Source organism: Pinus tabuliformis, chromosome X, assembly GCF_031772625.1.
Source record: "Pinus tabuliformis cultivar Carrire ecotype Pingquan chromosome X, CPIR1, whole genome shotgun sequence".
In the NCBI taxonomy this organism is placed as follows: domain Eukaryota; kingdom Viridiplantae; phylum Streptophyta; class Pinopsida; order Pinales; family Pinaceae; genus Pinus; species Pinus tabuliformis.
In genome coordinates, this window is record NC_142308.1 from 318,419,889 (window position 1) to 318,447,452 (window position 27,564).

The 27,564-nt window shown below is 39.4% G+C and overlaps 1 pseudogene; it reads right to left on the reverse strand.

Moving 5' to 3' along the window:
• The window catches only part of LOC149139715 (uncharacterized), a 59,283-nt pseudogene extending 31,876 nt beyond the window's left edge, over positions 1–27,407 (reverse strand).
• Between the last annotated feature and the right edge of the window lie 157 nt (positions 27,408–27,564).

A 27,564-nucleotide genomic window follows, 5' to 3' on the forward strand; every position in this document is an offset into this window, starting at 1 on the left:
CCATGTTTGGGGTTAATGCTACCAATCCATCACATAAGTGTCGCCGACATGTTCAAGAGAAGTCATCCAGAAAGGCCACCTGTGTCCCGCCCACTACCATACATTATACTTCATCCTTTCATGACCGCCACCCTAAACCATATATCATCAGATCGTTTTCACCTCCATCAAAATCATTTGCTCCGTTCCGTGTCATTGATGTGGGATTCATTAAGGCCCTTCTGTGACGGATCACTTCATGTCGACATCAGCTCATTATGCAAGAAGTTGATCTAGGAACACCCCATTCGGTACTTTGAAGCTTGCATGCCTCAATGGCAAGTTTCTCACTTCCGGCGACAGGTATACATCAATGACCTTCGACCGAAATATTTTGCGTGGTGTTCGACACCAAGTCCTTTATTCACACCACGTGAATTGTACTGCAGTACCTTGAGGATCATTGTCATTATCGGTGATTCCTCTCGCGCTTGTTAACAGTTTACATCATTGACTGGTAATCAAGCCATGTCTTTCCATGTTCGACTTCAAAACATTTCTCACATGGATCGACTTGTACTTCGAGTAAAGATCGGACGAGATTGAAGACCCCGGATCTAGTTTCATCCATCCAGGCTGTGATATATATTCAGGAAAATAAAGACATTGAAATGTACAACATTGCAGCACAGATAATCATCCTACCAAAAGGATGATGGCTCTATCAGAATCATCAGTCTACCATCAGACGATTGTCTGTCCTATGTAGATGAAAATGAATTTATAAAGCTGAGCATGGGAATGCCCGCCTCAGCTAGATCATGAAAACAGTATGAAGATAATGTATTGTATTGTATCTTATTACAGGTCTCCTCCCAGCATTGAAAGAACTTCGGATCCTCCTAATAAAGCATTTCACCCGATAAACGGCCTCATACTTTAGGGGGCAACTGTTATAGACATTTTTGTGCCTTACAGCTCTAAGCATGAAATGTCCATAAACCAAGGGCTCCTAAGTCCCTAAAAGTGTTGTTCCAACCCCTAAAGGAACAAGGTCAACAAATTACAGCTTCTTCCAGAAGTTCTCCACCAGAAACTGCTCAGAATAAGTCAAATCAGGATCATTTCAGCTGCTCCACTAGCCAAGTGCGTTGCATAGCACCTAAATCCACTAGCTAGGTGCGTTGCAACGCACCTAAATGCACTACCAGGGTGTGTTGAGTGGGAAATGACAAATGGCAGTGTCATTTCGCGAGGTGGAGAGACAATGAAAGCTTCCAGAATCTTCTCCAATGACACTTGCCTCACTGAATTCGACCAAGGATGAGTAAGAGGCTTTCAGTCTCCAAGTGGAAGAAAGAACTGACAGAGAGAAGCCACTAATCAAATCATGAGCTGACTCATCCTCCTTGCATACATCTATATATGGATCCCTCATCCCAGAGATCCAGAGGCTGGAATTTTGCACATTGTAAGGAATTGTTGTTGGTTTTGAGATACATATCAGAGAATTGGGTGATCTATGCTTTGTTGGGGTTGAAGAAGGGACTTCTTTGTTGGGAGGTTGATGCTGGGTCAGGAATCATCGGTTGTAACTCCTCCTGGATCTTCTTGTATATCAATAAAAACTATTTGAGTTTCTTCTCCATGCTTTTGTATCATTGATGCTTGTTACATTTGTATGGTTAACTTAAAACTGATCCTAAGTTATTTATGAATATAAACCCATGTCCTTGTATAGTTTCCTTCTTCTGTGATCTTACAGGTACTTGGTGAAGCTGGGCAAGTAAGGGAGCAGGTAGCTGGAAGCTGTCAAAGAGGAGAGAGATTGGATCAAAGGACTAGCGCAAGACACAGGTTGGTTCATCCTATTCCTCTTTGTTTATAGTTCATAAAGAAGATACAAAAGTAGTTTTCTCTATTTGTTTCTAAGGTAGCTGTCACACCTTAGTGGGATAGAGCAGTTCTAAATAGACACTTTTCCCGATAACAGGTGTTTTGTTTACGCCGTGAATAGAACAATCTTTGGGTAACCTGAAAGAGGTATACCTTTCCTGATAAAACAAATGTTTTGTCAGCTCGAATAGAAGGTGACCTTGAAACTCTGTTTTATACCTGGGGGCATGCAAACCTTTTGGCATGCAAGCGAAGAGCGACTATTTATTTTTTAAATTTTTAGGACCTCTAACCCTTTAAACTCGTAAGATTGGTCATTTCCTAACTTGCATAAAGAAAGGATGCGGGGCAAAACTCTAAAAGTTGCCGTTTTTATATGAGACATTCTTATCACATGACTGGATTAATCGAGCAGTTTTAGCGCATAGTTCAAGCTCGTTAAAAAATAAACATAAGACATGAGCAAGTGTTTCCACCCGCGTTTAAGCTCGTTAAAAAATGAACTATTCCCCGGTAAATAACCATCGTGAATGTAGTACTTCAGCCATTAAAGCCTTGGTCGTGTTTGCACTGTCACCTCCACTTTTTCATTGGCCGATCATTCACCTCCATTTGATTGTTTACCCATTTTGAGGAACAGCTGCGAAGAGTGATTTCACTAGCCATCCTTGTGACACTGTCGCGATTGGAAAATTCCAAACCTTACCTGGAATCAGCTGCTACCCATTTTATCACTCGTTCCTCAAAAGACGAGTCTCCTTTAAGCTCTTTTCAACTGACTCGTAAAATATGAAAAGATTGCCGAGCCATTGGCCTCTCCAGCTCGTTAAAGGGACAGGAAGTGCTATCGCTCCTCTAGATTTTAATCTTTTTGGACCTGAGGGATTATTACACAAAACGATCGAGCGCTTGTTTTGTTCGGCTCGTTAAAAGTATCGAAAATCCATCCCTTCTGTATTGTTTTATACTTTTTCGGACTTAAGGGATTAGATGACAAAAAAGGAATTTTGGAGTTACCTTTACGTTCCTTTTCAGACTCTCTAAAATTGAAAAGGACCGAGTTATCTTTGTCGTTAAACTCGTTAAAAAGATTAATAACGACAAACTTGTCTATAGACGAGAATGAGTTTCACTATCGCTAGGCTCGTTAAAACATAGCGATGGGTTTTCCTGAAGGGAAAATTATAGAACAAGCATATGTTATCCTCCTCAAGCTTGACAAAAATAAAGAGGTACTGGTCAGCAATGACTGGGGAAAAATTGGGAAGAAAACTTAAAGAAGCTTTGTTGGTAGCAAGTCGCTCTGGAACATAACACTTCCGCTCCGTATCCGAGTTGGGTTGGGTTGTTTCATTCATCGGTCACATCACCATGGTCACGCCATACCATCCACATTTGGGGTTAATGCTACCAATCCATCACATCAGTGTCGCCGATATGTTCAAGAGAAGTCATTCAGAGAATAAACCTGTGTCTCACCCACTACCATACATTTATACTCCATTCTTTCATGACCGACACCCTGAACCTTATATCACCAGATCGTTTTCACCTCCATTAAAATCATTTGCTCCGTTCCGTGTCATTGATGTGGGATTCATTAAGGCCCTCCTATGATAGATCACTTCTTGTCGACATCAGCTCATTATCCAAGAAGTTGATCTAGGAACACCCCATTCAGTACTTTGAAGCTTGCATGCCTCAATGGCAAGTTTCTCACTTCTGGTGACAGGTTTACATCAATGGCCTTCGACCGAAAGATTTTGCGTGGTGTTTGACGCCAAGTCCTTTATTCACACCACGTGAATTGTACTGCAGTACCTTGAGGGTCATTATCATTATTGGTGATTCCTCTCGCGCTTGTTAACAGTTTACATCATTGACTGGTAATCAAGTGATGTCTTTCTATGTTCGACTTCAGAAAATTTCTCACATGGATTGACTTGTACTTCGAGTGAAGATCAGACGAGATTGAAGACCCCGGATCTAGTTTCATCCATCCGGGCTGCAATATATATTCAGGGAAATAAAGACATTAAATGTACATCATTGTTGCACAGATAATCATCCACTCAAAAGGATGATGGCTCTATCAGAATCATCAGTCTACACTCAGACGATTGTCTGTCCTATGTACATTAAAATGAATTTATAAAGTTGAGCATGGGAATTCCCGCCTCAGCTAGATCATGAAAATAGTATGAAGATAATGTATTGTATTGTATCTTATTACAGGTCTCCTCTCAACATTGAAAGAACTTCGGATCCTCATAATAAAGCATTTCACCCGACACCAAAAGATTAACGGCCTCATACTTTAGGGGGCAACTGTTATAGACATTTTTGGGCCCTACAACCCCAAGCATGAAATGTCCATAAACCAAGGGCTCCTAAGTCCCTAAAAGTGTTGTTCTAACCCCTAAAGGAACAAGGTCAACAGATTACAGCTTCTCCCATAAGTTCTCCATGAGAAACTGCTCAGAATTGGTCAAAACAGGATCATTGCAGCTGCTCCACTGGCTAAGTGCGTTGCATCTCACCCAAATACATTGTGAGGGTGCGTTGCATTTCAAAATTACCTTCTGTGGGGTGCGATGGGCGAGAAATGACAAATGGCAGTGTCATTCCGCGAGGTGGAGAGGCAATGGAAGCTTCCAGAATCTTCTCCTATGACACTTGCCTCACTGAATTCGACCAAGGATGAGTAAGAGGCCCTCAGTCTCCAAGTGGAAGCAAGAACTATCAGAGAGAAGACACTAATCAAATCACAAGCTGACTCATCCCCCTTACAGATATCTATATATGGATCCCTCATCCCAGAGATCTGGAGGCTGGAATTTTGCATATTGTAAGGAATTGTTGTTGGTTTCTAGAGACAAACATCAGATTATTGGGTGATCTAAGCTTTGTTTGAGGTGAAGAGGGGCTTCTTTGCTGGGAGGTTGATGCTAGGTCGGAACAACTGGTTGTAACTCCTCCTGTCTCTTTTCTTGTTTATCAATAAAAGCTATTTGACTTTCCTCCATGCTTTGGTATCATTGATGCTTGTTACATTTGTATGGTCAATTTACATCTGATCCTAGATTGTTTATGATTATAGATCCATGTCTTTGTATAGTGCTATGCTTCTGTGATCTTATAGGTACTTTGTGAAGCTGGGCATGCAAGGGAGTAGGTAGCTGAGGACTATCAAAGAAGAGAGGGATCGAATCAAGGGATTAGCGCAAGATAGAGGTTGGTCTTTCTGTTCCTCTCTATCTATAATTCATAAAGGAAAAACATAAGTAGCTTTTCTCTGTTTTTTTCTAAGGCAGCTGTCACACCTTAGTGGGATAGAGCAGTTCTATATAGGCACTTTTCCCTGTAACACTAGGTGAAAAACAAAGTTTTTGAGCAAAATTGGCACTTTTTCATCCTGTGCATAGCGCCATTTTTCTGTGCGTAGTGCTTTTTCCAAGCTGCTTTTGGAGGCCTTTCCCTTCACTAAATTTTCTCCAAGATGGCTTGTTAGAAAGGTCTGTATGTCTAATTTCTATGACAGTGGAATTCTTGAATTTGGTGTCCATTTGCCTCTCCAAAATTGCAATCTCCCAAGACTGCTTCCTGTGTGGCCAAAACGTGGCTGAGAGGGCATTGTTTTGGTGTTTTTGGACCTTTTAGAGGTCCAAAACTTGTCAAAATTTCCTAGTAATTTTTGAGCATGCATAACTTTCCATAAGAAATCCAAAAATGCAAATTTTTCTTCAAAAGGAGGTCCCTATCAAAAGTGAGCTCCAGGTGGCGCTACGCACCTGTTGGAAAAGCTTGTGCGTACCGCCGTTTTCATATCAAGTTTTGGAGGCATTCCTAGTGTCCAAATTTGGTCCAGATAGCTCGTTGGAAGTCTTATTGAGTCTACTTTCCATCACAACCTGAATTTTTCAATTTGGAGTTCATTGGCCCTATCAAAAGTCAAATCTCCCAAGACAGGTCAAAATGTGCAAAATGAGGCTTTCTAAAGGCAGAGGTATGTTGTACTCAACTTTTGAAGGTCTTACTCAACTCCAAATTGAGATCATGATAGCTCATTGGAAATATATTTGTGTCTATTTATCATTTTAGGCATCAAGCAAGTCATTTGGCCAACTAGGAGAAATCTTTATTTTACCAAGGTCACTTCAGAGGTGCATCAATTCTCCTGAGGCAACTGTATTTTTGACATTTCTCTAAATCCATGACACCTGTGTAAAACATGAAGGATTTTTTTCATCCCTAGCCTATTTGGGACAAAAACCTCTCTCACTTTCTCCAAATTCATCTTCTATTTCTCAGAAGCATCATTTGAGTAAAACCTACCCCGATGTGTGGAACAGGGTATTTGTCAAAATGAAGGGAAATGAAGGGGATAAGGGGCTTATAAATTCTTGAGGAAATTTTTGGAAGTAGAGAGGGATGTTAGGAAATAGGGGAAAGTAGAATTTCAAAAATTGAGTGAGGGGAAGTGGTCCAAAAGGGCTAAACATAGGCCAAGCCTAGAAAATTGTCAAATTGTAGCAAGAAACTAGGGTTTGTGGCAAAATGAGGAATTTGAGGGATATCATTGATGGGAAGTGTTTAATATGGTACATTAAGGATAGGGGAAGGTGTATGAGCATCAAGATGCAATCTTTGTTGATTATTTGACCATCCAAGAGAAATTACCTTCAAAACCCTAGGAGAGGGAAATGAGCCTTACCCAAGTACAACTGAAGCACGAACAAGGTGTAAAATGACCCATTGGAACCTGAAATGATGATGACAACCCTTTGAATGATGGTACACTCAGCTAAAAGATGACATGGAGCAGTGTTTGGACAATTTTGAAAGGAGTGCAAACAAACCCTAGACCTAATACCGAGTGACCAAATTTTACTTGAAGACTCACTGAAATGACAAAATTTGACTTTGACATCCTAAAACCACTTTGTAAGAGCATATTTGATCACTGATGGAAGGCTTCAAAGGCTGACACTAACATTGGCTCCAATGGGGATGGTAGCTCCTTGGAGGTGCCAAGAACCGCAGATATTTGGGAAAGCAAACCAGTGCCTTATCCATTGGGCATGGAGTCAAAAACTCAAACTGAAATGAATGACTAAAAACTGACAAATTGACGATACAAACTGACTCTGAAACTATTTTGAAACTGACTAAAACAAAAAATGACTCAAGACTAAAACATAACTGACAAACTGGAAAATATGCTCAAAATGGAGCTTATTCAATAAAACCCACTCTAACTGTTTCATTCATCACCTGATCAAGTGAAATGAAACAACCAATGCGACCAAGTAAGTATTCCGGCTACCATTTGAATTCTACGCAAGTGCTTGCTTCTGATCAACAAGAGAGAACTACTGAAAGGCAACTCCCATGAAAACTTGTAAATAGATCCGTTGAATGATATGGATTCTCTATCTGACTCCAAAAACACTGCATAAGGATCTTGAAATTCATGTGCACTGGGACTTAGCTCATCCAATGGATTACTTTTCTTCTCCTCATACCATGAATGCAAACTTTCATCTGAGCTTTGTGACGTGACTCCTACTGAAAATGACAAAGAAACCGGCTGCCAGATCAAGTTTGTATAAGTACACGTTTCAATCTCATAGGTAGCTAATGGACAAGGACTTTGACTATAGACATCATCCAACACATCAGCTATTGGATCGTGAAAAACTTGAAAAGACTGCTACAACTCATTTTCTATTGGTTTCGATGAGATTACATGATTTTCTACAAGCTACTCATTTGAAGATATACTATGCAATTTTCCCTTCAAAAACTAAAATGATTCAAAACAAAATGGTATGGAATCATCTTGCATCATTTGATAACATGGTCCAGCTTCCAAGTCTTCATTTGTAACTTGACAACCAAAGGCATTCGGGGGCTGAAACTATGGATATGATATGTCTTGAACAAGGTTTTCATTGCCCTCAAGATGGTCCAAATCAAGACTTGTCGACAGTTGATTTCTGATTGCATGAATGTTGTCTCTAATGAACTGAAATGAGGCAAAAAAAAAGGCAAAGATCCTTCACTTACTTCAAACTTTGGTGCACTTTCCTCCTCACTTCCATAGCTGATATGTATCAGCTGATCATTGTATTCGAGCTGCTGAAAGTGAACTTCCTCCTCCCACAAACTAGCTGTTGATTTGTCTGCAAGATTAGCTTCTGTTTGGAGACCATCATCATCATCATCATACTGATCAAACTTAGGAAAATCATCAATATACAATACATCATCAAGCATACATGTCATATCAATAGATCTCTCTTCTGTAAGATTATCTATAAAACAATCATTATTGGATCTATAACAACTGGGATAAGAAAGAAAATGTTTTGGATCGACCACTTGTTCTTCTTCAATCAGCAAGCCATGGTCTTGCACATCATACTCATTCCTTGTGGTGATCTTCTGCATCATCTCTTCCATTGCACTTACCAAAATGTTGAGCTTTACCTCTAAAGATGTTGATTTCTCTGGATCTATGTTCTTCATCTCTTTTTCCTTCAACTTTGCCCTTCTGATCAACAAATTAGCCTCTACATCTACTGCATTGTTCTGCATCTCTTCAAGTGTTGCAAGGTTCCTTTCTCTCAGCTAAAACTCCATTTCTGGATCAAAAGCATTCAGATAGTGCAAGAGAGCGAATCGAAGAGGAGGTCTTATATTAATTGGCATTGAAAAGTAGACTTGATTAAATCTGGCAGAAAATTGTTGTATTATCTCCCCTGACAGTCTTTTCAGCTAGTTATACTCTTCTATAATCAAGAAAGGGTTTTTTCTGACCACCCACTTGTCAAGGAAAACTTTGACGAATTGCTGGAAATCTGAGATGCTTGCATCAGGCAGGGTTTTGAACCAACTCTTGACTTTGCCTTGCAAGGAAAGAGCAAAAAGCCTAATACTGACATCTTCTTCATCAACTTCAAAAAGGTAAAGAAAAGACTCAAAATTCAATACATGTTTCTCAGCAGTGATGTTGTCGCTTTCACCATCAAATCTTGGTAGATATAGGTCTTAAAAGAATCAACTGCAGGTCTTGGATCTTTTCTCAAATACAATATACTTTGTAAAGCCTTCTTGACATTCTCGGGAAAAGAGAATAAATAATTTATAACAAAGAACATAATGTCTTGGATGAAATTCCAACTTGAATACCTGATCTTTCCATATTGTCCTTTCATGTTTCTGCTGGTCAGGTTCATCCTCCAGTGGAGTCCTTAGATATGATCTCGAAACTGATTTAGAGTTTCCAGGTGAATGATTTCGGCCTTACTGTGTCTGATCGTTGTTCACCATCAATAATTAGATCAAAACTTGATTACATTTTACTTGGGAACATAAAATTTGCAAGTCAACTGTTTAGTTTCATAAACTAAACTGGATATTGACTGAAGCAGCGTTCATCTACTTATGCACTCGCAAAGCAAGAGCAGTTCGAAGCCTACCTGGATAACTTCAGGCTCCATCTATAGTTCATAAAGAAAACAACAATAACAAGCAAACAAACTTGTCTTCCCCAGTATGGTCACCACTATGTTAAGGCCTAAATCTACCTTAAGCTGAGAAAGGCAGGTCTAGGGTAACATCAAACCACGCTTAACCTAGTAGCTAGCCCTACCAGGTCAGGAGATGGCTCTCTCCTTGTCAATATCAGGAGAATATAGCAAATGAGGCTTGATATGACTGATATAAAGACTAATTTTAGGCTAGGTATATGCTCAGAGGAGTTTGATTGAATTTTATGTTGGTTTGTTGGATCAAATGTGAAAGGCAGTTTTGGGTCCGGGGAATGAACTCAGTCTTGTAGAGGTTTCTATGGGGCGAGGTAGGAAAATGCTTTAGTACTTCAGATTAGGTGTAATGGTGAGTTTTGACACTGGTGAGGAGTTGGAGAGGGCATGAATGTGTCATGAGTCATCTTCAAATAGTAGAAAACATGTAAAACTAATGAAACCCTAAGTTAGAGCACTGCAACATCAATGATTTCCACCATTATACTTGATTCATTTAGTTAAGCAGAAAAGAGAGAGATAATGGCACACATAAACATATGATAAATTGAATCACTGATGTAAAAAAATTACTAAGTCACCTTGCCACAAGTATCCCACAAAATGCTACAAACCCTGGTCTATTTCCTTGCCAAACTAGAGAGATGATGTACAATAGTGCTCAAAGCATTCACAAGAGTCCAGCCATTACAAATTACTGAAACATAACATGATATAGACCTCCAAACCACCTATGCTATCCATCAGGGTCGAATCTATGAGTTAAGGAGTTGTTTCAACAAGATCTAAACTAAAAACTGAAAAATACGCAGTGGAACAGCTTGCCTCTAAAACCTAGGAAACTGATTCATTCAACTCTAAACCACCTACACTTGATGTATCTACCTTATCAAGTCAATTTTTATCATTTTTACATCATAGTACATCAATTTACATCATTTCACATCATTAATTTGACCATAAGAGAGAAAAAGTCAAACTTGAAGAAAACTAGGTGAAAAACAGAGTTTTTTGAGTAAAATTGGCACTTTTTCATCCTGTGCATAGTTCTTTTTCCAAGCTGATTTGGGAGGCCTTCCATTTCACCAAATTTTCTCCAAGATAGCTTGTTGGAAAGGTATGTCTGTTTAATTTCTAGTACAAGTGGAATTTCTGAATTTGGTGTCCATTTTCCCCTCCAAAATTGCAATCGCCCAAGACTGCTTCCCGTGTGGCCAAAAAGTGGCAAAGAGGGCATTTTTTGGGTGTTTTTGGTCCTTTTGGAGGTCCAAAACTAGTCAAAACTTCCTAGTAATTTCTGAGCATGCATAACTTTCCATAAGAAACCCAAAAATTCAAATTTTTCTTCAAATGGAGGTCCCTACAAAAGCGAGTGCCAGGTGGCGCTACGCACCTGTTGGAAAACCCTGTGCGTAGCGCCATTGATTCTATGCATAGCGCCGCTTTCAAATCACGTTTTGGAGGCCTTCCTAGTGTCAAAATTGGGTGAACAATAGCTCGTTGGAAATAGTATTGAGTCTACCTTCCAACAAAACTTGAATTTTTCAATTTGGTGTTCCTTTGCCCTGACAAAAGTCAAATCTCCCAAGACTGGTCAAAATGTGCAAAATGAGGTTGTCTAAAGGCAGAGTGCTGTTGCAGTCAACTTTTTAAGGTCTTCCTCAACTCCAAATTGAGCTCATGATAGCTCATTGGAAATATATTTGAATCAAGTTATCATTTAACTCATAAATCAAGTCATTTGGCCAACCACACTAGGAAAAATATTTATTTTACCAAGGTCACTTCAGAGGTGCATCAATTCTCCTGAGACAACTGTATTTTTGATATTTCTCTAAAACCATCAAACCTGTGTAAAAATTTAAGGTGGTGTTTCTTCCCTGACCTATTTTGGACAAAAACCTCTCTCACTTTCTCCAAATTCATCTTCTATTTCTCAGAAACATCATTTGAGTAAAACCTACCCCGATGTGTGGAACAGGGGATTTGTCGAAATGAAGGGAAATGAAGGGGATAAGGGGCTTCTAAATTCTTGAGGAAATTTTTGGAAGTAGGGAGGGATGTTAGGAAACAGGGGAAAGTGGAATTTCAAAGATCAAGTGAGGGGAAGGGATCCAAAAGGGCTAAGCACAGGCCAAGCCTAGAAAATTGTCAAATTGTAGCAAGAAACTAGGGTTTGTGGGAAAATGAGGAATTTGAGGGATATCAGTGATGGGAAGTGTTTAATAAGGTACAGTAAGGATAGGGGAAGGTGTATGAGCATCAATATGCAAGATTTTTTGATGATTTGACCATCCAAGAGAAATTACCTTCAAAACCCTAGGAGAGGGAAATGAGCCTTACCCAAATACAACTGAAGCACGAACAAGGTGTAAAATGACCCATTGGAACCTGAAATGATGATGACAACCCTTTGAATGGTGGTACACTCAGCTGAATGGTGACATGGGCTAGCCTTTGGACAATTTTGAAAGGAGTGCAAACAAACCCTAGACCTAATACCTAGTGACCAAATTTTACTTGAAGACTCACTGAAATGACAAAATTTGACTTTGACATACTAAAACCGCTTTGTAAGAGAATATTTGATCACTAATGGAAGGCTTCAAAGGCTGAAACTAACATAAGGAGTATTTTCTAATTCTTCTATTATTTCAATTCCTTCTCGTGCTTCATTAATTCCCTCTCCTACATCCTTTTGGGTTGTTGTAGGAACAAGTTCGTCAACTGCTGGTGCTTCCCTTTTGGTGCCTGTAGATGCTTCATCAATTACAACATCAATGCATTCAACAATCTTTTAAAGCCTTTTATTGTAGTATTTATATCCTTTTCTTCTATAGGAGTATCCAAGGATAATTCCTTCATCAACTCTAGATGAAAACTTTACAAGTTTATCATCATTATTCTTTATGTAACATTTTATTCCAAAAAATCTAAAATGTTTGACAGTTGCAGGCTTACCAAACCACAGTTCATAAGGAGTTTTATCACTGTTTACCTGAATATGAGTTTTGTTGAGTATATTCATGGTTGTATGTGTTGCTTCTCCCCAAAAGGTATGAGGTGTTCTAGACTCATCAAGCATGGCATGTGCCATTTGTTGGATTTTTATGTTCATTCTTTCTGTCACTCTATTTTGCTGGGGAGTTTTAGCTATAGAAAACTTCCTCTTGATACCATGTTGTTCAAAAAAGTAAAAGAACTCATATGATATAAACTATCTCTTGTATCATATGTTAGTGCCTAGATTTACCTCAGGCTGAAAAGGTAGGATTCAGGGCCAACATCAAACCATGCTCAGTCTGGTAACTAGCCCTACCAGGTCAGGAGAGGGCTCTCTCCGGGTCAATCTCAGCAAATTATGATCGATGAGGGCTTGAGATGACTGAAATATCTTCTAATATTATGCTAGGTATATGTGCAAGAGAGTTTGGTTGAATAAAATGATGATTTTGTTGGCTCAGATGGAAAGACAAATTTTTGGTGCGGGGATTGAGGCTCAGTCCTGCAGAGATCTCAATGGGGCCAGGTAGGCAATTGTTTTTGGCACTTAAAATTGAATGAGATGGAAGGAATAGACAGGTGAGCTGTTGAAGAGGGCAATAGCAATCATGGGTCCTCCCCAAACAGCTGCAAACATCAAGAAACTAAAGCAAACTTCAAGTAGAGCATTGCAATTTCAATGGATTCTACTTACACTCTTGTTTGTTTAGTTAAGAAGAAATAAGATAGAGAATGGCATACATGACATATAATAAAATTCACAATTACAAAGAAAAGCACTGTACCAAGACAAATTTCCACATGAATCCCAAAGAGTGCTGCAAACCCTGGTCTCAATTCCTTAGCCAAAATGCTGAAATGAATGTACAATGAAGCTCAATGATTTCTCAAGAGTCCAACCATGCTAATGACTGAAAAAAAACATAATATAGACAAACATAGTTCATCCTTGCCTCTAGGGGTCGAGCACACATGTTTAGGAGCTGTTTCAACTAATTCTAAACTGAGAACTAGAAATTAGGCAACATAACAGCATGCCTCTAGAAACAAGGGAACTAATTCATTCAGTTTCAAACAACCTTTAAACTTATGAATCTACCTCTACAAGTGAAAATTTAACATATTTACATCATGATCCATCAATTTACATCAAATTACATCACAAATTTTCCATTAGGAAAGTGAAAAAATCAAACTAGCCAAAGCTGGGCGAAAAACATAGCAAAACTTGGTCAAACTGGCAATTTTTCCTCTATGCACCGCGCCTGATTCTCTATACGTTGCGCCTGATTGGACCCAATTTTGGAGGCCTTCACAGTGTCCAAATGTCCTCCAGGTGTACTTGTTGGAAAGTTTTGTCTGTCTGCTTTCCGACCCAAGTGGAATTTTTCAATTTGGCCTCCATTTTCCCTTCCAAAAGTCCATTCTCCCAACACTGCTTCCTGTGTGTCAAAATAGGGGCAGTGAGGTCATTTTTTGAGTGTTTTTGACCTTTTTGAGGGCTCAAAACCTGTCCAAATTTCTTGGCCATTGGTAGGCAAGCATATTTTTTCATGCCAAATCCAAAAATTCTGAATTTTTGTGCTTTGGAAGCTCCTAGAAAAAGCGAGCGCCACGTGGCACGGCGCATAGGGCAGAAAAACCTGTTTTTGTGCCAAAAATTTGAAAAATGCAAAAAGTGCTCCAAATTGTTTGAAATTTGGGCTGAGTCTCCTCTATCAAACATGGTGTTGGGCCAAGGAAGCCTCAACCAATATCTTAATTCCTTCATCCTCTTTTCGCCTCCTTGATGCTCTCTTCAACTTTGCCTTTAAACTCCTGATTCTCGCTTGGCACACCAAGTTCCTTGACAAGTAATGATATGACATGTTTCTAAGCATGTTCTTCTCATTTATGGCTTTATCTAGCTTTCTCTCCAAGTGGATATTGGCTCTTTCAATCCATGACTCCCTATCAGCATTAATCTCTTGCTCAAGTGAAGTGAACTCCACCCTCCTCCTTTCGGCAGCTTGGCGATTCTCCCGAATGTTTTGCAACTCCATAATCACCTGTTGGTCCTCAAGCTGCTTATTTCTTTGTTCCAGGTACTATATTGTCCATTGGGATCTATCCACGTTGATAGACAAGGCATCAATGTCCGCCTGCTGCTCCTGAATGATTTCTCTAAGATTTGTGCTTTGCAGGCAAATATCAGTGTCATTGCCCCCAATGAGAATGAAATCAGTCTCCCGATCACCTGATGGTCCTTCCTCCTGTAGTGGCCTCTTTCCTCGGTCCTGAACCTGTTGTGCTGATGACGGAAGCGAAGCCCCTTCCACCCCGGGTGGAGATAACACTCGCTTTGCTGCTGCAAACAATCGTCTAGTGCCCTTGTAATAGGTGATGAACACCGGCATGCTAGCGGTCTGTGTCTGATGGCCCTCTTGCTGATAAGAAGGTCCACCTGTCTCATGTAAAGCCTTTGAAGGTCCCTGTGGAGCTCTGAAAAACTCACGAGAGATGAAGTCCTCCCAAGTGATGCCTTGTAAGCCAAACTGATGAATGACCACAATTTTAATAAGAGAAAAATGGTAAATACAGTTGAACTGTTGCTGAGGAGTCTTGTGTTGCACTAGGTTGGTCATCTTCTCTATGTTTTGGCACATGAAGTAAGGGATGTTCATCATCCTTACCCTGGTAAAATGCGTCAGCAGCCTGATATGATAAGCATACAAACGTGAAAATTGGCCCTCACAGCTGGAATACCTCATGATCAATTTCATCAAAGGAGCATAAGCATCTTTGAGATACCGAAAAGGAAATACTCTGCTGAGTTGCCTCATATAGCCAGGTTTGATGTATGGTTCATAATGCTTCCGGTCAATTTTCTGCCTCTTGTTCCATTTCTCTCCAATGTTGGGAATACCGGTTGCTAGTGAAATGGATTCTGGTGTTAATATGAAAGTGACACCAGCTAGAGTGGCTTGACCATCATGTAAATGCAACACAAACAAACAAGCCAACTCATGATGAAACTGAATGCTAACAACCTTCTCACAAAATTCATAACATGACTGATGTTGGAAACAAGAGATGGCAAGAGGGCAGGCCTGTAATTCAGCAAGAGTGGTTGGTTCTTCTCTAATATGTTTGCCACCTCTATGAGGCCACTTGGGTGCATGTCCCTCTGTAGGTGAGTCGCTGTGGGTCTCCTCTTCATAACCATATGAAGGATCAGATGCCATGTTTGCTAGTGGATAAACTGTCTTGGAGTTGCCTTGATGAGAAATAGGTGAGCTGTGATGTATTGAACTGTCTTGATGGTGTGTTTTGACCTTTGCCACCAAGGGAAGAGTGATACAAGGGACTGTAAGGGGAGGGAAAAATAGTGAGGGATTTAGGGACTGTTGGGATAGGGTTTAGTTAAGGGAACAGGGAATTAGAGTGTAGTTTGGGAGTTTTAAGTATGAGACTAGGGTTTGGGAATTTGCATTTGGGATTTTGGGAAAGGGAACTTGGGATAGGGGATTAGTGAATTTAGGGGGTAGGAGAACTTAGGGAATAAGGAAATCAATGGAAAAATGGGGTAAGGGAGTGGTAAGGTGAGAGGATAACTTGGTAGCAAAACAGTCAATATAAAACCCTAGGCAACAATTTTCTTTGAAAATTTTGAAGAGATAGGGTTTGTTTTCCTTGAAACAATCACCATACATTAAACACCATAAAAAAACCACCAAATTTGGATGAAAATTAGTGACAGAGGGTCAACCTACTTGAACAAGCAATGATCCACAAGTTTCGGGCGATTGGAGCAAGTTTTGGCAGTTTTTTGGCTTTTTGGCTGTGTGCGCCACGCATCTAACCCAATGTGCCGCCTAGCGTATGCGTCGCACCCGTGTCTTTTTGCACTGAGAAATGCGACCCAATGCGCCGCGCTAGTTATGTGCGCCATGCCTCCTGCCCAGTGTGCCGTGCCCAGTGACTTGGAGCGATTTTCACCCAATTTTTTCACTTGCTCACCACAACACGATTTTGCTTTGCTTTCTCTTTGATCTTGGAGTGCAAATGAGCTTTAAACATTTGGAGACATGATTTATACATGGAGCTTTTAAATTTTAATTTTGCAAAACCCACTTTCATAATGTTTGAAAATGACTTTGTTTTTGACTCTGTTTTTGGACTTTTTTCACTTCATTGAGCTTTGTGATGGATTAAATTCCCTAGGCTTTGCTTGTTTTGCAGGTGTTGGAACTACTGGGATAAGGAAAGAAACCAGGGTTACATATGGAGAAAATAAAATTACATAAATCTATACCATAAAAGCAAAAATACTCAATTTGTTTTGAGGAAAGACACATCTCTGAGCACTTAATGATGAAATTTATTGATGCTAGGACCTCCTCATGGCCCGCTGGTTATTATTAGACACTTTGAAACATTTTTTTACGAAACCCTAATGAAACCCTAGACCTAAATGACAATGAAACCCTAAAGCAAAACCTTTGCAATCTTGAAGACAAAATATGACTGTATATGCTTTGAAATGAACAACATGAGCCAGCAGGTAAATGACATGAGGGAAACTGTAGGAAAGCCACTACCATCAGATGATCCATGCACCTAACGGAATGCAGCTGATTGAACGGGACACCTAATATGCAATGCAACAAGAGGATTTGATCTCTGACAGAGGGATGAAGATACCGACACTAACATTGGCTCCAATGGGGATTGTATCTCCTTGGAGGTGCCAAGAACTACAGATCTCTCGGAAAGTAGGCAGTGCCTTCGTCCATTGGGCTATGGAGTCAATAACTTTGACTAAACAAAACTGAACTCTTGACTTAAAGACTCAATTTCAGGACTGAACGTGACTCAAATTGACTCATTTTCAAGACTGAAATTGACCAAAAGACCTGACTCTAACAAACCAAACCAAAACTGAAATCAAACCTCAGCTTTATAGCCTTCACCTTGGGCCCCAAACTGAAGAATGAAAACAGTACACACTTGCAATGGAATTTAAACAAACCGGTATATACAATGATGAATAGGATAGCAGAAAACAGTTCACACATAATACCGTTTGAGGAGCCGACCGTTGACCGGCCCGCCAAGATAGTCTTCGCCATTCAGCTCTTGCAAAAGGAAAGCATTATGGCCCCGATGTGCAGCAATCTTGTATGGTCCTTTCCAAATATTTTCAAATTTGTTGTGCTTACCTTTCTCTTCATTCCTTGCATCCCATTTCAGCACTATGTCTTCGATTTCAAACCTATCCGCCTTTGCTTTTCGGTCATATATCCTCTTAATTATTTCCTGCAGCTTGGAGGTGTTCTAAAAATACCTCCTCTCTAGTTTGCTGCAAATGTATCATTTGATTGATCCTCCGCTGCAAACTATCATCTTCACTGCCAGCCTCTTGCAAAATTTTTACAACTGGGACTGCCAAAGAGGTCGGGAAGACTATGTCCACACCATACACAAGCTCAAAAGGTGACATGCCAATAGATTTCTTTTGACTTACCCTGTCAGCCCAAAGTGCATTGGCCAACTTTTTATGCCAACCCTTCTTGTTAGTTTCCAACAGCTTTTTAATGATGTTGACAAGAGATTTGTTTGAATATTCCACCAATCCATTGCCTTGTGGGTAATAGGCAATCGAATGCCCAAAGTGATTTGATACTTATGACAAAAGTCAATCATTCTTTTCGATTTAAAAGCTGCTTCATTGTTAGTGATCAACTTATTTGGACATCCAAAATGAGACAAAATGTTGTTTTCAAGAAATGAGATAATTATCGAATCGGTGGCCTGCCTTGTAGGAATTGCCTCAATCCATTTGGTGAAATAATCCGTCGTTGTGAGGATCCACTTATGCTGTGCTGAAGAAGAAGGATGAATCTCACCAATAAAATCCAAACCCCACTGCTGAAATGGAGCACTTACTTCAATGGGTTTGAGTGGTAAAGGCTGCAACTTCCTCTTACCTTGAAGAATTTGACATTCGTGACAGCTGGCCACTGTTTTATACACATCAGCAAATAGACTTGGCCAATAATACCCCACTCTCAAAATTTATTGGCTGTTGTTTTCCAAAAAGGATGGCCTCCGCAATCTCCCTTGTGAAAATCTTCCATAACTTGTTTTGCCTCTTCTTCTACTAAACAATTCAGCAGGACACCACTAGGATATTTCCAATAAAGTGCACCATTCATGATACAAAATTTTGCAGCCTTCAATTTCAGTGTCCTACTTTTTTTCTTAGCCATTCTGGGAGGTGATGACATATTTTGGAGTACGTAAACAATGTTTGAATACCAAGGAGAAAGGAGGAAAATTTCTGATACCTGAGTGGGCATATTTTCTTCATCTTCCTCGGACATAGCAGCAATTAGATTAATGTCCAAGGTGTGCAAATTTGACTCAGCCATCAGTTTAGCTAGCCCCTGTCCATTAATGAGCTTCGTCGGTTTGATTTCCATGTCATATTCCAGCAAGGCAGCAATCCGTTTGCCTCGCCTTCCCTCCGGATCTGTTTGCACTAGGACATCCTTAACAGCAGCATTAGGGAATGCAAAATATAAACCCAAAAATATTTCAATGCCTTTACCAATGCAAGGGCCTGTTTTTCAATAATATTATACTTCAATGCTGCATCCCTTATGGTTATGCTGAAGAATGCAATTGGTTTCTCAAGCTGGTCTCTCTTCTGCATCAATACCACTGCCATAGTATGATCCGAGGCAAATGAAAACAAAATAAAATCCTGAGTATAGTCCGGGCTTATCAAAACCAGAGCTGAAGAGAGAGCTAACTTCACCAAATTAAAAGACTTAATTGCTTCCTCAGTCCACCTTACTACACTATCCTTTTTCAGCATGTTTGTGATTTCTCTTAAGTGTTCTACAAGATTGGGCACAAAGCGACGTAAGAAATTTATCTTACCATTGAAGGATTGGATTTCTTTCTTACTTCATTGGAAATAAATCTTTTGAATGGCCTCCACCAGAGCTGGATCGATGCAGATTCCCTCCTTTGAGATAATATGCCCGAGAAGCTTGCCTTCATCCATGGCAAACAAACTTTTCTTTGGATTGAGAGAGATGCCATATTTCCTACACTGCTGAAAAACAATCTTCAAATGATGGAGGTGCTCTTCATCTGTATTAGAGAAAACTGTTAAGTCATCAAGATAAACAACTAGAAAGACATCTTTTTCATTGGCAAATGCTATATCCATTGCCCGCTGAAATGTTGCACCAACATTTTTCAATCGAAACGACATCTTTGCATAATGAAAAGTTCCCCATAGAGTGGTGAATGCTGTTTTGTCACGATCATCCTCATGGACCAGAATTTGGTTATAATCGGAATAACCATCGAGTAGTGACATCCGGGATGCTCCAACTACTCTCTGAAGTACGTGATCCATCTTGGGCAATGGATAATTGTCTTTCAAGGAAACTTTGTTCATATTTCTAAAATCAATGCATAACCGGATCTCACCTGTTTTCTTGCGGACGGGCACCAAGTTTGAAATCCAATCTGAAAATCTTATGGGGACTATGATACCAGCTTTATACAACCTATTCACTTCCTTCTCGATTGAGGGCAGCAACTTTGGATTTATTCTTCTTAGCTTTTGACGAAAAGGCTTTTGATTTGGCTTGATCGGGATCACATGTTGAATTATGCTCGTGTCATATGCCTTCAAATCTGAATAATCCCAAGCAAATACATCAGTAAAAGAGGATAACAAACTGATATACTTTGCTTTTACCTTTGGGGGCAATGCCTTTGATAATTTGACCATCTTGGGATTTTCAGCTGATCTAATGTTCACATCCTCTACTCCTTTTTCAGTTGGCAACAAGCTTGATTTTCTAGCCACATCATCCTGATCGAAGAGCTCCTCCAAAGGTTGGACTCTTGAGAAAGCATTGAGCTTCATTGTACATTCATTTCAGCATTTTGGCTAAGAAATTGAGACTAGGGTTTGCAACACTCTTTGGGATTCATGTGGCAATTTGTCTTGGTACAATGCTTTTCATTATAATCGTGAATTTTCTTATATGTCATGTATGCCATTCTCTATCTTATTTCTTCTTAACTAAACAAACAAGAGTGTAAGTAGAATCCATTGAAATTGTAGTGCTCTACTTGAAGTTTGCTTTAGTTTCTTGATGTTTTCAGCTGTTTGGGGAGGATCCATGATTTCTCTTGCCCTATTCAACACCTCACCTGTCTATTCCTTCCATCTCATTCAATTTTAAGTGACAAAAACAATTGCCTACCTTGCCCCATTGAGATCTCTGCAGGACTGAGCCTCAATCCCCGCACCCAAAATTTGTCTTTCCATCTGAGCCAACAAAATCATCATTTTATTCAACCAAACTCTCTTGCACATATACCTAGCCTAAGATCAGAAGATATTTCAGTCATCTCAAGCCCTCATCGATATTCTGGGTTCGATCCCCAGTATAGTCGCCACTATGTTAGTGCCTAGATTTAACTCAGGTTGAAAAGGTAGGATCCAGGGCCAACATCAAACCACGCTCAGCCTGGTAGCTAGCCCTACCAGGTCAGGAGAGGGCTCTCTCCAGGTCAATCTTAGCAAATTATGATCGATGAGGACTTGAGATGACTGAAATATCTTCTAATCTTAGGCTAGGTATATGTGCAAGAGAGTTTGGTTAAATAAAATGATGATTTTGTTGGCTGAGATGGAAAGACAAATTTTGGGTGTGGGGATTGAGGCTCAGTCTTGCAGAGATCTCAATGGGGCAAGGTAGGCAATTGTTTTTGGCACTTAAAATTGAATGAGATGGAAGGAATAGACAGGTGAGGTGTTGAAGAGGGCAAGAGCAATCATGGATCCTCCCCAAACAGCTGAAAACATCAAGAAACTAAAGCAAACTTCAAGTAGAGCACTGCAATTTCAATGGATTCTACTTACACTCTTGTTTGTTTAGTTAAGAAGAAATAAGATAGAGAATGGCATACATGATATATAAGAAAATTCAAAATTACAAAGAAAAGCACTGTACCAAGACAAATTTCCACATGAATCCCAAAGAGTGCTGCAAACCCTGGTCTCAATTCCTTAGCCAAAATGCTGAAATGAATGTACAATGAAGCTCAATGCTTTCTCAAGAGTCCAACCATGCTAATGACTGAAAAAAAACATAATATAGACAAACATAGCTCATCCTTGCCTCTAGGGGTCGAGCACACATGTTTAGGAGCTGTTTCAACTAATTCTAAATTGAGAACTAGAAATTAGGCAACATAACAGCGTGCCTCTAGAAACAAGGGAACTGATTCATTCAGTTTCAAACAACCTTTAAACTGATGAATCTACCTCTACAAGTGAAAATTTAACATATTTACATCATGATCCATTAATGTACATCAAATTACATCACAAATTTTCCATTAGAAAAGTGAAAAAATCAAACTAGCCAAAGCTGGGCGAAAAATAGAGCAAAACTTGGTCAAACTGGCAATTTTTCCTCTATGCGTCGCGCCTGATTCTCTATGTGTTGCGCCTGTTTGGACCCACTTTTTGAGGCCTTACCGATGTCCAAATGAGCTTCAGGTGTGCCTGTTGGAAAGGTCTACCTGTCTACTTTCCAACCCAAGTGGAATTTTTCAATTTGGCCTCCATTTGCCCTTCCAAAAGTCCATTCTCCCAACACTGCTTCCTGTGTGTCAAAATAGGGGCAGTGAGATCATTTTTTGAGTGTTTTTAACATTTTTGAGGGCTCAAAACCTATCCAAATTTCTTGGCCATTGGTAGGCAAGCATATTGTTTCAACCCAAATCCAAAAATACTGAGTTTTTGTGCTTTGGAGGCTGCTAGAAAAAGCGAGCGCCACGTGGCACAACGTATAGGGCAGAAAAACCTATTTTTTGTGCCAAAAATTTGAAAAATGAAAAAAGTGCTCCGAAGTTTTTGAAATTTGGGCTGAGTTTCTTCTATCAAATATGGTGTTGGGCCAAGGAAGCCTCAGCCAATATCTGAAGTCCTTCATCCTCTTTTCGCCTCCTTGATGCTCTCTTCAACTTTGCCTTCAAACTCTTGATTCTCGCTTGGCACACCAAGTTCCTTGAAAAGTAATGATATGACAGGTTTCTAAGAATTTTATTGTCATTTATGGCCTTCTCTAGCTTCCTCTCCAAGTGGATATTGACTCTTTCAAGCCACGACTCCCTATCAGCATTAATCTCTTGCTCAAGTGAAGTGAACTCTACCCTCCTCCTTTGGGCAGCTTGGCGATTCTCCCGAATGTTTTGCAACTCCATAATCACCTGCTGGTCCTCAAGCTGCTTATTTCTTTGATCTAGGTACTGTATTGTCCATTGGGCTCTATCCAAGTTGATAGACAAGGCATCAATGTCCGCCTGCAGCTCCTGAATGATTTCTCTAAGATTTGTGCTTTGCGGGCCAATATTAGTATCACCGCCCTCAATGAGAATGAAATCAGTCTCCCGCTCACCTGATGGTCCTTCCTCCTACAGTGGCCTCTTGCCTCGGTCCTGAACCTGTTGTGCTAATGATAGAAGCGAGGCCCCTTCCACCCCGGGTGGAGATAACACTCGCTTTGCTGCTACAAACAACCATCTAGTGCCCTTCTGATAGGTGATGAACATCGGCATGCTAGCGGTCTGTGTCTCATGGCCCTCATGCTGATAAGAAGGTCCACCTGTCTCATGTAAAGCCTCTGAAGGTCCCTATGGAGCTCTGAAAAACTCACGAGAGATGAAGTCCTCCCAAGTGATGCCCTGTAAGCCAAGCTGATGAATGACCACAATTTTAATGATAACAAAATGGTAAATATTGTTGAACTGCTACTGAGGAGTCTTGTGCTGCAATAAAGTGGTCATCTTCTCTATTTTTCATCACATGAAGTAAGGGATGTTCATCATCCTTACCCTAGTAAAATGCATCAGCAGCCTGATATGATAAGCATACAAACATGAAAACCGACCCTCACAGCTGAAATACCTCATGATAAATTTCATCAAAGGAGCATAAGCATCTTTGAGATACCAGAAAGGAAATACTCTGCTGAGTTGCCTCATATAGCCAGGTTTGATGTATGGTTCATAATGCTACCGGTCAATTTTCTGCCTCTTGTTCCATTGCTCTCCAATGTTGGGAATACCGGTTGCTAGTGAAATGGATTCTGGTGTTAATATGAAAGTGACACCAGCTAGAGTGGCTTGACCATCATGTAAATGCAACACAAACAAACGAGCCAACTCATGATGAAACTGAATGCTAGCAACCTTCTCACAAAATTCATAACATGACTGATGTTGGAAACAAGAGATGGCAAGAGGGCAGGCCTGTAATTCAGCAAGAGTGGTTGGTTCTTCTCTAATATGTTTGCCACCTCTATGAGGCCTCCTAGGTGCATGTCCCTCTGTAGGTGAGTCACTGTGGGTCTCCTCTTCATAATCATATGAAGGATCAGATGCCATGTTTGCTAGTGGATAAACTGTCTTGGAGCCACCTTGATGAGAAATAGGTGAGCTGTGATGTATTGAACTGTCTTGATGGTGTTTTTTGACCTTTGCCACCAAGGGAAGAGTGATACAAAGGACTGTAAGGGGAGGGAAAAATAGTGAGGTATTGAGGGACTATTGCGATAGGGTTTAGACAGGGAATTAGAGTGTAGTTTGGGAGTTTTAAGTATGAGACTAGGGTTTGGGAATTTGCATTTGAGATTTTGGGAAAGGGAACTTGGGATAGGGGATTAGTGAATTTAGGGGGTAGGAGAACTTAGAGAATAAGGAAATCAATGGAAAAATGGGCTAAGGGAGTGGTAAGGTGAGAGGATAACTTGGTAGCAAAACAGTCAATATAAAACCCTAGGCAGCAATTTTCTTTAATTTTTTTGAAGAGATAGGGTTTGTTTTCCTTGAAACAATCACCATACATTAAACACCATACAAAAACCACCAAATTTGGATGAAAATTAGTGACAGAGGCTCAACCTACTTGAATAAGTGATGATCCACAAGTTTCGAGCGATTGGAGCAAGTTTTGGTAGTTTTCAGGCTTTCTGGCTGTGTGCGCCGCACATACAACCCAATGCGCTGCGCCCAGCATATGCGCCACGCCTGTGTCTTTTTGCACTGAGAAATGTGGCCCAATGCGCCGCGCCAGTTATGTGCGCCGCGCCTCCTGCCCAGTGCGCCGCGCCCAGTGACTTGGAGCGATTTTCACCCAATTTTCTCACTTGCTCACCACAACATGATTTTGCTTTGCTTTCTCTTTGATCTTGGAGTGCAAATGAGATTTAAACATTTGGAGACATGATTTATACATGGAGCTTTTAAATTTTAATTTTGCAAAACCCACTTTCATAATGTTTGAAAATGACTTTGTTTTTTACTCTGTTTTTGGACTTTTTCACTTCATTGAGCTTTGTGATGGACTAAATGACCTGAGCTTTGCTTGTTTTGCAGTTGTTGGAACTACTGGGCTAAGGAAAGAAACTAGGGTTACAGATGGAGTGATTTACATATGGAGAAAATAAAATTACATAAATTTATACCATAAAAGCAAAAATACTCTGTTTTTCCTCAAAATAGAGTTTTGAGGAAAGACACATCTCTAAGCACTTGATGATGAAATTTATTGATGTTGGGACCTCCTCATGGCCTGCTAGTTATTATTAGACACTTTGAAACATTTTTTGATGAAACCCTAATGAAACCCTAGAACTAAATGACAATGAAACCCTAAAGCAAAACCTTTGCAATCTTGAAGACAAAAGATTACTGTATATGATTTGAAATGAACAACATGAGCCAGCAGATAAATGACATGAGGGAAATTGTAGGAAAGCCACTACCGTCAGATGATCCATGTGCCTAATGGAATGCATTTGATTGAACGGGACACCTAATATGCAATGCAACAAGAGTATTTTATCTCTGATGGAGGGATGAAGATACCGACACTAACATCAGATATAAGGCATTTTATTTTTAAGTCTAACTCATTTTCTACTAGAGCTTTGAAGACTTTAAATTTAGCAAATGCTTCATCTTTATGTTTCAATAAGCCAATCCAACACATTCTAGTAAACTCATCAATGAGTAATATGAAGTATTGTTCACCTAGAGGAGACTTCTTTCTCATAAGACCACACAAATCAATATGAATAATTTCAAGTGGCTTACTTGAAGTACCATCTTTAACATTAAACTAAACTCTAGTTTGCTTACTGAATTGACGTGGTTTTCATATGTTGTTTTCTTGCAGAGAGATGTTAGGAAATTCATGTACTGCTCCCATTATGCTTTAATTGTTTAATTGAGTGAAGCTTAGATGTCCCAATTTTTTGTGCCAAAGCCAAATTTCTTATGGTTTTCTCAAGTAACAATGCTCTTGGCCTCCTTCCAAGACATAGACATTACCTGGAGTTCTTGTTCCCTTTATTTTGATCTTAACTATATCGAGATTTCATATTACACAATTCTTTTAACTAAAAACAATATCATTCCCTTGGTCACACATTTGACTAACACTCAACAAGTTATGTCTTAATCCATCAACAAACAAAACATTTCTATCTTTAACCTTATCCTTTAGAAAAATAGTTCATTTCCCTTTGTAGCAACTGGTGAGTTATTTCCAAAGGTTATGTTCTTTTCTTTCTTTATTTCATTAAAGGACATAAACTTATCTTTATCACCTATCATATGCTTTGAGCATCCACTGTCAATGTACCACAAATTTTCTTGATCTCCTTCATACAAAGCTAAACCACAATTTTCAGATTCTATTGTTTTCTTTTTCCATACCTTGGATGTTGTTTCCTTGTTTGTTCTCATTCTACTTCTGCATTTAGACTGTATAAACCCACAATTATTGCAAAAGAAAAATTTTGTCTCATCTTGGAGAGGTGAGAAAGTATTGTAAAAGTATTTCTTTAATCCAATCTCATTCTTTTGTTTTCTTGCTTAGTTTTATAAGTGACACATCGAGCGACCTTATGACTAAAATTATGACAAGTGAAGCATTGACCATTGAAGTAGAAATTCTTGGGAGTATAGTACCTTTTTCTATAGTTTCCCTTTTGATTGTGGTAAGGATGATTTACCTGAGAGACATTTTATCCCTCATTCCTTTGCTGAGAGTTGGAATTTTGTTGACTCCTCCCCTTTACTACACTGAGATAGTTTCTTGTACTTGTTTCAGAACATTTTACAGTCTTTGATGACTCTCCATTGTATCAAGGGCCCTTTTTTATTAGAGGATAGCATTATACTTTGATGATTTCTTCTAGGGTATCAGATCCTTTAGCAAGTCTAAGGTTTATACCTTTTGTTTTCCCAAGTTCTTTTATTAGAATTACTATTTCTAGGTCTAACTTTTCATTTTGCCTCTACTTTTCTAGAATTTGTTTCTTTAGTGCTTCTTTTGCTAATATAGCTTCTTCTAGAATAATTTTAAGTTGAGTTATTTCTTCAATGAGATTATATTTTTCTTCTAGGGAATCCATAAAAACACCATCAAACTCATCAATACATTTATCTTAAAATGCCATAATTAATTGATATTCTTGATCACACTCACCTTCTTCACCATTTGAAATACCATCACTATCTTCATGTGTGTAGAATATTTTATTGTTTTCAAACCTTCCTCTAAAATTTACTTTTGCTGAAATTTTCCCTTTCTCATGCCTTTCTTTATAAGGGAATCTAGAAAAATAATGACCAACTCTTCCACAAGAAAAACAGTTTGAAAGGAATCTTACCTCTAAATCTTCCAGTTGCTACTTGGAGTTTGCTTACTAAGTTCACAGCTTGTTCATTTGATACATAACTTGATTCCTTAAGCTCCTCCTTTTCCTTTCCTTTAGAAGTAGCTTTGAATTCTTCTTCTATGATATTTGAAGGACCCGCTTTTCCAATTTCATAAGCTATTAATACCCCATGAAGTTGTTCAACAATAAGGTTCTTCAAATCTCGCATTTATTTAATGGAAGAGACTTTCAAATCAAATTTTTGGGTTAAAGATCTTACGATTTTCTCAACAAGAATTGATTATTTGACTTCATCTCCAAGATTTCTCATTGAATTAACTATCTCATCTACCCTAAGAAAGAAAATTGCAATAATTTCATCACTA